This window comes from Plecotus auritus, assembly GCF_963455305.1.
Source record: "Plecotus auritus genome assembly, chromosome: 11".
In the NCBI taxonomy this organism is placed as follows: Eukaryota; Metazoa; Chordata; class Mammalia; order Chiroptera; family Vespertilionidae; genus Plecotus; species Plecotus auritus.
In genome coordinates this window covers 37,821,135-37,833,191 of record NC_137777.1, presented here as the reverse complement: position 1 = coordinate 37,833,191, position 12,057 = coordinate 37,821,135, and positions in this window count along the sequence as shown.

Below are 12,057 nucleotides of genomic sequence, written 5' to 3'. Positions count from 1 at the left end.
GACGAAACAAGTATACAAGACAAGTGTGGATGGGAGAGGTCAACCTCAGCGAACCTACCTCAATCAGATTGAGGACGTTTTTAGCAAAGGCCAGCTTAGGAGTACCCTAATTAAGTTAATAACAATGTACCTACCTATATAGTTTAAGTTTAAAAAGTTTGGCTCTCAAAAGAAATTTCAATCTTTGTACTGTTGATATTTGGCTCTGTTGACTAATGAGTTTTCCGACCACTGGCTTAGGGCACTAAACACCCCCATTATCTCTATTGGCTTCTCCAGATCACCCCCAAATACCTGGTATAGCTCTAAATAAAACAGTGTGCAAAACAGATGTGGCTGAAGGACACATCCTAGTATCTTATGCTGTGAGCAGACTCTTGACACTAAGCTCTTCCTTCTCCCTAGACATTCTGGAGCCATCACTGCTGCTCTCTGCAAAGAGTCATGTAGGGAGTGGTTATAGGGTTAAGCATTGGACTGACCTGCTGGCAAAGCCGCAAACAAGTCCCAGCTTAGAGGGCACAGCCCTCTTAGCATAATTAAGCTTGATCTTGTGACTGCTCCCTCCATCTTTCCTGGGTAGCTAATGGGCTGTGGGAGGTGCAGCAAGTGCTGCCAAAACAAGTGAAACTTACAAGAACATTGTAAATTACCTTGTTTACCTCTGACTATAAAATAAAGCATTCAGCTTGCAGTCTGGATCTGTACTGTGGTCTCAGTCATGCACAGAAGATCCACCTAGACCCAGCTTATTCTCTTTGTCTTTTCTTCATCCTTCGCCAGCCCTCCCTCAGGCTCGCCGAACCCTTGGCTGTGCTGGCGCGGCACAGAGTCACAATGTCATCAGCATAGAAGGATTCTGAGAAGACCTACAGTGGAAAAAAAAGAAAACTTAGTTTACTCATCATTTCCTAAACTTATTTTATTATAGGACCCTTCCCTCAACATGGCACCTATTAATATCCATTGAATTCATGGAGCACACCTTCACAAATGTCAAGATACATGAAATTAGTATTTGAATGGAAAAATGCTGATTGAGAGGAGTCCTTGTGAAATACTGTCCATTTATTGCTATTTTACCAATGTTCAACTTGAGGTGCTCTCCATTATTGTGATTTGCTGACACCTAGTGCCAATGCTTTAATTTAGCACATACATATCCTTTCCTACAATAATTTATATATATATATATATATATATATATATATATATATATGTATATATATTTCCTTTCCCCAATCCTCACCTGAGGATATCTTTATTGATTTTTAGAGAGGAAGGGGGATAGGGAAACATTGATGTGAAAGAGAAATATCACTCGGTTGCCTCCCCCAGATACCCCTACCGAGGACTGGGGATCAAACCTGAAACCCCTCAGTTCACTGAACGATGCTCCAACCAACTGAGCCACCTGGCCAGGGCTACAACAATAGTACGTATATTGCTGCCCAATTAAATAAAAACTGCTTGCCGACTGTGTTGGGTTTAAATTTGTGTACATCATAACTACGATGCACTTATACCTTGGAATACTATAAAACGTATGTGTAAATGATCCACAGGGCTAAAAAAAGTATGCTCTTCTCTCACTTATTAAATATGACTTATGAAACTATACATATGGACAATGTGTCTGATACTACTTGTTCTGACCTTTGCCTTAATTTTGAAAGGAACAGAATTAGACAGTATTTGTGACAGAGCTAGAAGGTTCAGGAAAAGAGGTCAGTCCATGTCTACAGAAACACAAAGTTGTTACTGGAACAAAGATGCAAAAGATATTTCTTTTACTAGTAGTAAATTCATGAACTTTATTTTCTTTTACACCAAAAGTAACCCTTGAGTTCTAATAAAGGGAAAATGAAGAGGAGGCAAAGGCACTATAATTGCAGTGGTTATTTGGTCCAGCCATTTAAAATTAATGTTAACTTGAATTGTAATGTGTTAGATTTATGAGCATTTTGATTCCACTTCTGATCTATATTAAATGTATCTCTGTATTGTTTACCTTAAAATGTCAATGCAAATGATACCTGATTGTACAAATATGTTGTATTACTAACTTCCCAGGTCTTCTGCTGCTCGTTCTAGATAATTCTTTTTAAAATTTTTTTAATGGATTTTTATTTTATATTTTTAAAAAAATATATTTCTTTATTGATTTCTGAGAGAAAGGGAGAGAAACATCAATGATGGGAATCATTGATCGGCTGCCTCTAGCATGTCCCCTACTGGGGATCGAGCCCACAACCCTGGCATGTGCCCTTGGCTAAAATCAAACCTGGGACCCATCAGTCCACAGGCCAGCACTCTTTCCACTGAGCCAAACCAGCTAGGGCTTTTTGTGGATTTTTAGAGGAAGAGGAAAGAGAAACATCGATGTGATAGCTGAATATCGATTAGCTGTCTCCTGCACGCCCCCTACTGGGGATTGAGCCCGAAACTCAGCCTGTGCCCTCCTCGAACCAGCAACCTTTTGGTGCACAGGATGATGCCCAACCAACTGAACCACACCACCCAGGGCTAGTTCTTACGTTTTAGTAAAAATTCTAGTGCTAAAAAATCTTGGAATGCCAATTTTACTATCACTTGATAATTTTGTAAAGCAGTCATATTCACTATAAGATAGGGTTACTATTTTTGAGTATTTGAGACCTGAATTAAATAGTATCTAATCTAATTATTGCAGGGAATCAAAACCCAATTCTTCACTGTGTATTTACTGGTTCTCTTACAGCTACTAAGTTGTTGTGAATATAGGCATATGTATGCGTGTGTGTTTTGTGCAATTTCTGCTTCTAACTGGAATGTGGCACTGACAGGTGAAGTGCTGGTTCTTTTTTTTTTTTTTTTTTAAAGCAACTTCTTTTTAAAATATTTTTATTGATTTCAGAGAGGAAGGGAGAGGCAGAAACATTGATCGGCTGCCTTCTGCATGACCCCTACTAGGAATCGAGTCTGCAACCCAGACACATGCCCTCACCAGGAATCAAACCATGACCTCTTGGTTCATAGATCGAGGCTCAACCACTGAAAGACACTGGCCGGGCAGTGCTGGTCCTTTTAATCTTGGCCTGTCTAGGCTACTGTGTGACATGTGATGACTCAACTCTCTATCAAAATTACTGTGAAATCTTTACTACACCGTGTCATGATGTCCTTTAGTTTTTATCTGATAGAAACCAAGTCCTAAACTCAAAATGAACTTAAACTCAACATGAACTCAGGCACTCAAAACTTCATGTTTTAAGGTGCTCACTTGGAAAATCATAAACAATGTCACTATTTTAGATTAGTATCAAAATAGCAACACAAACATTTTTAAAAAAATATTTTTATTGATTTCAGAGAGGAAGGGAGAGGGAGAGAGAGCTAGAAACATCAATGATGACAGAGAATGATGACATTGATTGGCTGCCTCCTGCATGCCTCACACTGGGGATCGAGCCCACAACCCGGGCATGTGCCCTGACCGGGAATTGAACGGTGACCTCCTGATTCACAGTCGATGCTCAACTACTGAGCCACACTGGCTGGGCAACACAAAATTTTTTAATCTTGCAGAGAATTTGTGGATTTTCTACAAACATATGCTTGGATCTCAAGCTGAGAAATACTGCCGTGGATGATAGCCATTTATTCATTCACTTAACAATATTTATTGAGGCTACTGTGTGCTTGGCCCAGGGAATCCAACAATCAACAACCTCCCTGCCCTTATGAACAGCCTTACAGTCTAATGGGGAAAGAGGAGAATAGACAAGTAATTATGTAATTTCAGATAGTGATTAGTGCTGTAAAGAAAGTGAGCAGGATTAGGGAATGGAGAGCTGAAAAGATAGGGGTTCTGTTTTAGAAAGGCTGGCAGGAATGGCATCATGGCTGAGATTTGAGCAGACATTAAAAGAATACTTGGGGAAGAGTTTTCCAGGCAGAAGAGCAAGTTCAAAGGCCTTGAGATAGGAATGTACTTGGGCTGTTTGAAGACCAACCAGGAGGCCAGTGTGGCTGAAGCACAGCCAGGAAAAAATGTCAAACCAAGTAGCAGGGGCCAAATCACACAGGGTCAGTAATGTAGTCATGACTTTGGTGGTTCTAAGAGAAAAAAATGGGATTGCAGAAGGCATGCTTTAGATAGACATGAGGGGGAACTATGTCTCTAAAACTCAACTTTTTTCTTTTACTTTGTAAAGTCAACTTTATTTAGATATAATTTATGTACATCAAACACACCCATTTTATGAGTACAGGATGAGTTTTGGCAAAGGTGTATAGCCATGTCACCATCATTATAATCAAGAAAATTTGCATCATCCCAAAAAGTTCCCTTTTGCTGTCAGTCCCCATCCTTTTACCCTCTGCCAGAGCCATGACTCACTGGAATTTGGGACTCATTCATTTCAATGTGCACTTTGAGGACTTAGTTCTGTGCTGTCCAATATGGTAACCACTAGCCACATGTGGCTACTTAAATTTAAATAAAACGAGTTCAGTTTTTTAAGCCACACATGGCTAGTGGCTGTCACATAGGACAGGACATGCATAGGATTCTTCCATCACTACGGACAGTTCTATTGGGCAAAGCTGAGATGTTACCTTGTTGAAATTTGACTTCCACCACATGGAATTAGACCAAGCAGCACGAAAACGGTGTAAGCCATATAAGTCACATTACCTAGCTTTATGTTACTATCTGTGTTTACTACATTTATCACCAAGTAATTAATAAAGCCTATGGGTATGGAAGGGGGAGGAGTGTTTACTGGGATAGCATGATAATGGCAATAGTAATTATGAAATTGTTCACCACAGAAATTCTTCGCCCACTATTAAGTTTAATGAATATCCTATTTTTATTTAGGGAAATGGTCATTTCCCTTATAACTCATAAGGCACAATTTTGTTTTAAGTAAAATTAAAGCTCAAAATCATATTGACTATATCTGTGTTTTGTTTTGTTTTTTAAAGAGGTGAGGTGTTTTTTTTTAATAATATATTTTTCTTGATTTCAGAGAGGAAGGAAGAGGGAGAGAGAGATAGAAACATCAATGATCTCCACACTGGGGATTGAGACTGCAACCTGGGCATGTGCCCTGACCGGGAATTAAGCCATGACCTCCTGGTTCATACATAGGTTGATATTCAACCACTGAGCCATGCTGGCCAGGCTCTATTTGTGTGTGTGTGTGTGTGTGTGTGTGTGTGTGTGTGTGTGTGTGTCCCCCCCCCCCCGAAGGCAGGATTCTAAAGCAAATATGCTAAAATATTGACATTTGTTAAACCAAGTAGTGGGTGCATAAATATTTTATTTTTTTACCCTCACCCGAGGATATTTTTCTATTGATTTTTTAGAGAGAGTGGGAGAGAGCGGGAAAGACAGAGAGAAATATTGATCACGATTGGGTGCCTCCTGCACGCGCCCCAACCAGGGCCAGGCCTGGGAGAAGAAGCCTGCAACCGAGGTACATGCCCTTGACCCTTCAGTCCGCAAATCAATGCTCTATCCAGCTAGGGCTGAATATTTTAAATATTATTATGCTGCAAACTTTTCAATGTTTGAAATGTATTACAGGCATACCTCAGAGATATTATGGGTTTCCAAACCATCACAAAAAGCAAATGTCGCAATAAAGTAACTCACACAAATTGTTTGGTTTCCCAGTGCATATAATAAGTTATGTTTATACTATACTGTAGTCTATTAAGTGTGCAATAGTATTAGGTCTAAAAAAATACATATCTTAACTTAAAAATACTTTTTTGCTTAAAAATGCTAACCATCACCTGAGACTTCAGTGAGTTATAATCTTTTTACTGGTGGAAGGTCTTGTCTCGAAATTGATGGCTGCTGACTGATCAGGGTGGTGGATGTTGAAGGTTGTGGTGGCTGTGGCAATTTCTTAAAATAAGACAATGAAATTTTCTGCATTGATGGACTCTTCCTTCCTACAGAGATGATTTTTCTGTAGTATGTGAAGCTGTTTGATAGCACTTTACCCACAGGAGAACCTCTTTCAAAATTGGAGTCAATCTTCCCAAACAATGTTCAGGCTTTATCAACAAAGTTTATGTAATATTCTAAATCTTTTGTTGTCATTTCAACAATGTTCACAGCACCTTCACCAGAAGTAGACACAGAGACACTAGGTGAGTAAATGCTGTTAGAAAAGGGCACTGATAGATTTCCTCGACGCAAGGTTGCCAAGAATAAAGCAAAGAAAAAAGTAGGCTTTTATTTTAAATGTTGAACAAGAATATTTAAAGTTATCAAGATTGTTCATGATGTGATTAAACAACACAGGTTAAAAACAGTGTGCACTATAGTATAGCATGACGGTCAGTATAGCATAATGGTTAAGCATACAGGCTCTGGAGTCAGAGTGCCTGGATTTTAATATTAATTAGGTCACGGACTAGCAGTGAAACTGAGCAAGTTACTTAACTCCTCTCCTCGGTGCCTCTGTTTCCTCATCTGTAAAATAAGAATGATAATAACAGTACCTGGCTCATAAGGCTATTATAAGGATTAAGTAAATATATGTTGTAAAGACCCTGGTGCCTAGTAGATGCCCCATTAAGTGTTAATAGCTATAATGATGATGATGATGATGATGATAATGATGATACAACTTTTTTTTAAAGTATACTTTTTTTTAGAAAAAAAGAAATTGAAAGATCCATCAAAAATGTTAAAAACTATAACCTCTAATTGATAACAGACTAATTTGATTTTCTTCTTTACTTCTATTTTTTTAATATATTTTATTGATTTTTAACAGAGAGGAAGTGAGAAGGAGGATAGAGAGTTAGAAACATCGATGAGAGAGAAACATCGATCAGCTGGCTCCTGCACACTCCCTACTGGGTATGTGCCTGCAACCAAGGTACATGCCCTTGGGCGGAATCGAACCTGGGACCCTTGAGTCCACAGGCTGACGCTCCATCCGCTGAGCCAAACCAGTTAGGGCTCTTCTTTACTTCTTTTTAAAACATTCTATCAAGCAATTCCTTTTGTACTTAAAACAACAGAAATACAAAAGCAAAACCTTGGCTTAAGCCCTTTCCCAAAGTGCCTTACAGTCTGATCAACAGTGATTTTCAAAGTATAATACTTGACCAACAACAACAGTACTAGAGAACTTGCTAGAAATGGAAATTCTTAAGCTTCATTCCAAAGGCACTCATTCTGGGATGGAGCCCAGCAATCTGTTTTAGCTTTCTATTTAATTCTGATGCTTACTAAAGTTTGAGAACTACCGTGCTAAGTCATAACTTCTAGCTTTGTGTTTGACCCCTCTCACTTTTATATTATGATAAATACTGCCAGTCATTCTCCTTCAAATACTCTCTGCAATTCTTGTTCCTAAAGTCCTCCTTCCACCCTTGGATATAACTTCTCCGTGAAACTTTTGAGAACAGCTCCTCTCTGTCCCTAGTTACTGCCTGCTACAGAAAGCACAAAATGCTTTTTGAAGCCAGGCAGGTAATTTGTGTCAAGGGCACCTGGTGTACAACCTTGAAGAGTGAAGTGCTGGCCACTGTTCAAATAAGTTCATATAAAAAAAAAGTTGCTGGCCAAATAAAAACACAACTAAGCCAAATTTGGCCATTGGCCACTAGTTTGCACTCACTTTTTGGCTAATTCTCTCTCAAATCACTTAAGCAGTTGTGAGGTAGTGCAAAGAGGGAGGGCTGAACATGGAAGAAAATTTTGATTTGAAGCCCAGCTCTGCTACTTGCTAGTTGGCTGGTAATGATGATAATATTAACCTTTCCATTACATCTTCTCATAGGTAGGAGGACAATACTACCTATCTCACAGGATTGTTTTAAAGATTAAGGTAATATACTTAAATACACCTGCCTTATAATAAGCCCTCAATACATTTTCCATGGAATTTGTGATATTCATTTTTCTGTATAGCTTTGATTATATGCTTTATTCTACTTGTATTTATGAATTTAGATCCGGCTATTTCTATTAGAATGTAAGCTCCTTTGGGATAGGGCTGGCCTTTAGGTTCCTGTAATACCTACTTCAGTAATTAAGTCCCTCCCACATCCACCCCAAACTTCAACAAAAGCTTGTAACTTGACATCTGATTGTCTGGGGTAGGGATATGGAGTAAATAGTCAACTCTTAGTACAGATGTACATTCCATAGGAGAAAGAATGTGGCTGACTTAAAATAATCCCCAAATACTGCCAATCACTGTTCTTCAAATACTCTCTGCAATTCTTGTTCCTAAAGTCCTCCTTGGATATAACTTCTCCGTGATACTTCACTTCCTTTTGCAATTTAAATGGGAAAAAACAATGATACCTGTTCTGTTGTGAAGTGGATGCCTTTTGTTTTTATGTTAAGTAGATGTCTTTAGCTTTTACATTTACTAGGTTTGTTAAAAGCAATCCAGCAAGTTTAAAAGTGCCATACTAGAAATTATGGGGGATAAACGAATTTTAATTTTAACTGAATTTTGTAATTCAGATACAAGTGATGCTAGGGTGATGGTGGTAGAAGAGTTATATATCAGAGCAGCTGACATTAGGTGCCTAGCTCATTTTCCCCATCTGTAATACTGAGACAAGAAAAACAACTATTATGCATCCCACAAAGATCTTATGAACATTATTAGGCAATTAAGATCATGGAATTTTGGAGGAAGAGGAAGGAAACATGTGTATCTCATATAAGTAGATTAAAAGCTTTCAGCACTCTTATGGCCTTATAAGAAACAGTATTACCCACCCTGGTCAGTGTAGCTCAATTGGTTGAGCATCGTCTTGTGCACTGAAAGGTCCCTGGTTCGATTCCTGGTCAGAGCACAGAGCCCATGCACCGGCAGTTTGATCCCTGGTCAGAATACATGCTGGAGGCAGCCAATTGATTCACAAATTGAACTTGGCATGGTTAATATCATTACCTCTTTCTTCATTTATGTTAGCTTTCTTACTCTGAGAACTTTGACTGCATTTACAGATTCATTAATGAAGTAATTTTCAGGTTAAATGATCTAATTTAATTCTAGAATTGCCTGAAAACTTACTCTCCCCCTTCTCCCCCCACCAATTAAATATGCTTTACACCAGGGTATTTCTATCCCCCCCCCCCTCAAAAGTACAATTCTTAAAACTAGAAGAACTATAGTAACAAATGGGTTTAAATATCAAATGTAGTTTGAGAAGAATGCTTCCACCTAATCAAGGCCCCACACAGGGAAATTAGCACTAGATCAATCAAGTGGGTTGTGCTTGACAAACCAGAGAAAGGCTGCCCATTTTTTCAGTAGGATGGGACGTGGTTTTTTTGTTAATGTACGATTCAGAATGACATATTCAGGTGCAATTTTAAAAAATCTATTTCACTGTTCATATGTATCACCCATAAGGAAAATTTGGCTTGGTGAAGATAAGACATAAAAATGCATGACAGTGTTCGAATTGCACACTGCTGCCAGCTTTCACATGCTCCAAGGTATTAATAATTCAATTGTTTGAATTCTGAATGAGAAAAATGAAATTTTACTGCAGGTGTACCTTCTCAGTCATGGCAAAAATTATTTCCACTTAAAGGACATATCCAATTTCTCAACTTATAAACACTTGATTAAAAATCAGTTCCAAGATCATTTAAGCAATTACCACCAAACTATTGTCAAAACAGATATAAACCACTTTTCCTGCATAAACTAATTCTTTATGAAAAACTTTATTGAAAATTATCCCCTTCAAGGTAAATACCATTGTTATAGGATAGTAAGAAGCCTGGAAAATTCCAGGACAAGCAGAATAGGGAAACTAAGGAAGATAGTTAAACAGCAGTTTGCAGCCCCATAATAAATCCTATCTTCCCTAAACCAAGGAAACTTAAGAGTAAATGGTTTGGCCCTAGCCGGTTTGGCTCGGTGGATAGAGCATCAACGTGCAGACTGAAAGGTCTGGGGTTCGATTCCAGTCAAGGGCACATGCCGGGGTTGCGGGCTCGATCCCCAGTAAGGGGCGTGCAGGAGGCAGCCGATCAATGATTATCATCATTGATGTTTCTATCCTCTCTCTCTCTCCCTTCCTCTCTAAAATCAATAAAAAATAAAAAAAAAAAGAGTAAATGGTTTGCACTTCTCCCCAACCAGAGGGTAAATAGCTTAAATCACCTATTCAGGGAGACAGAAATCCAATTAGTGCCATTTCCCAACCACACCCAAGAACAGACAAATTAAGAGAATAAATCTCATCTTGGTACATTACCATAAAGCTGGTGAAAACTCTATTGATCCCCTAAGAATTCCCCTGAAAGCCCAGCCTTTGAAACTCCTGAAAACGAAGATCACAGTGTGATCTCCCTCCAGGGAGCATGCCCATGCCATTCCCTTTCCCCAGAGTCACATTATTTCCTAAACTTCAAGGGACTCCTGAGACTTGCAACCAGGGGAGCAATGGGCAGCGACAGCTCATCCCTGGCTAACTCCCTGAATCTGTCTCCAAGGCTCCCTTTTCTCTAATTCAGTGACCTAAAGCAGACCAGCCTACACTCTCCTGTTGCTTTTCTATGCCCTTACTTGTTTCACTGTCCTAAGTGTGTTTTTGCTGCAGTCAATAAATTCTTGCTTGCTTTTCTACATTTGGTCTCTTGATTGAAGTCTTTCCTTCAAGAAGGCAAGAACCGAGGTCTCACTCTCTCACCAGTAAGACCATTACCTATCTTGTTTAAAGGTAACATTATTTTTGCATGGATAAAGTAGAATTGGGCGAGAAAATGAAATTTTGAAGGCTTTCTCTTCCAAACGTATTATTTCTTTTGAAGAAAATTATACACAATTTAGGTGAAAGTCAATACTAAGACTCTTTAGGAGAGTCTATCTTACAGATGGTTCATTTCAAGCATCTAAATCTATTTACTCCAAAAACCTAACCTTACCTTGGCAGCTATGGAAGACTCAAATGATCTCATGGACTGCATTTACGTTATCTATTTTGTGCCAAATGTTTCAGAAATTTTGAGCAAGTTTACTTATCTAAGGTTTTGAAAACAAGAATTTCCAGAATGGTAAGTGAAAGGGACTGACTGTAAAATAATTTTAATAACACTATCTTTCAATTAACCTATGTGTTTTGCATGAAAAGGCAGTTTCCTAGCACACAAGTAATAAAATAAAGCTCTTTTACCTCCTTATGGATTCTAGTTCTTACAACCCCTGGAGTCACTAAGGTGACCCTGAGGCTTAACAAAAGGTCTGACCTTAACAGCTTTTTCTTTTGTAAAGGAAGTACTACAAAAAGCACTGAGTCTGAGATAACACTGGTGATCTGACCTTGGACAAGTCACTTAATTCTTTCTAGTCTGTTTCTGTAACTGCAAATGAAGTCAACCATACCTGGTAAAGGTATCGCAGGACTGGTGTGAGGATGAGATGATGTATTTGAGCATATTATATACACTCTGTGGATGAAAAGGGGTCACATACTAAACTTGACAAGCTCAGGGCAGGCCTCCATAGCTGGTCTTACAAACCCAAAGAGACCAGAGTAACCACACAGCATTGTCTGAATGTAGACATTCCTAACATAAGGCAGGTCATGGTAGGTAGTCCTGTCCTAGGCTTGTAGCTTATTCCTTGACAAAGGTCAGTCTTTACCTCTGAAATTGTCTCTGCCTTTGTGCATCTAGGATAACATACCTTTGAAGTGTAATTTTCTTTTCTAGACCCCTAAAAGGCACAACCGCCTGCACCAGAACACGAGACCACGTTGCTATCTTGTTGCTCACATACCATCTCTATGTGCTGTAAATGTTATCTTGTACCTCCCAAATGTAAGAGATGTCTCTCCATTTTACTGTTTATCTAATCTCAGAAATTTTCCCACAGTGCTTTCTCCGACCTCTCTAATCTACCAACAATGAGTTTTATATAACCCTCTTATATCTCCTCCTTTGGTTCTAATGCTTAAAATGAGCTACAAAACAGCCATTCCCTGGAACATTTTCTCAATCCATTGAGATTTTGCTTCCCAGCAATTGTCAGTTTGGCTCAAACTCTTATAAGACTTTTTCTTAGG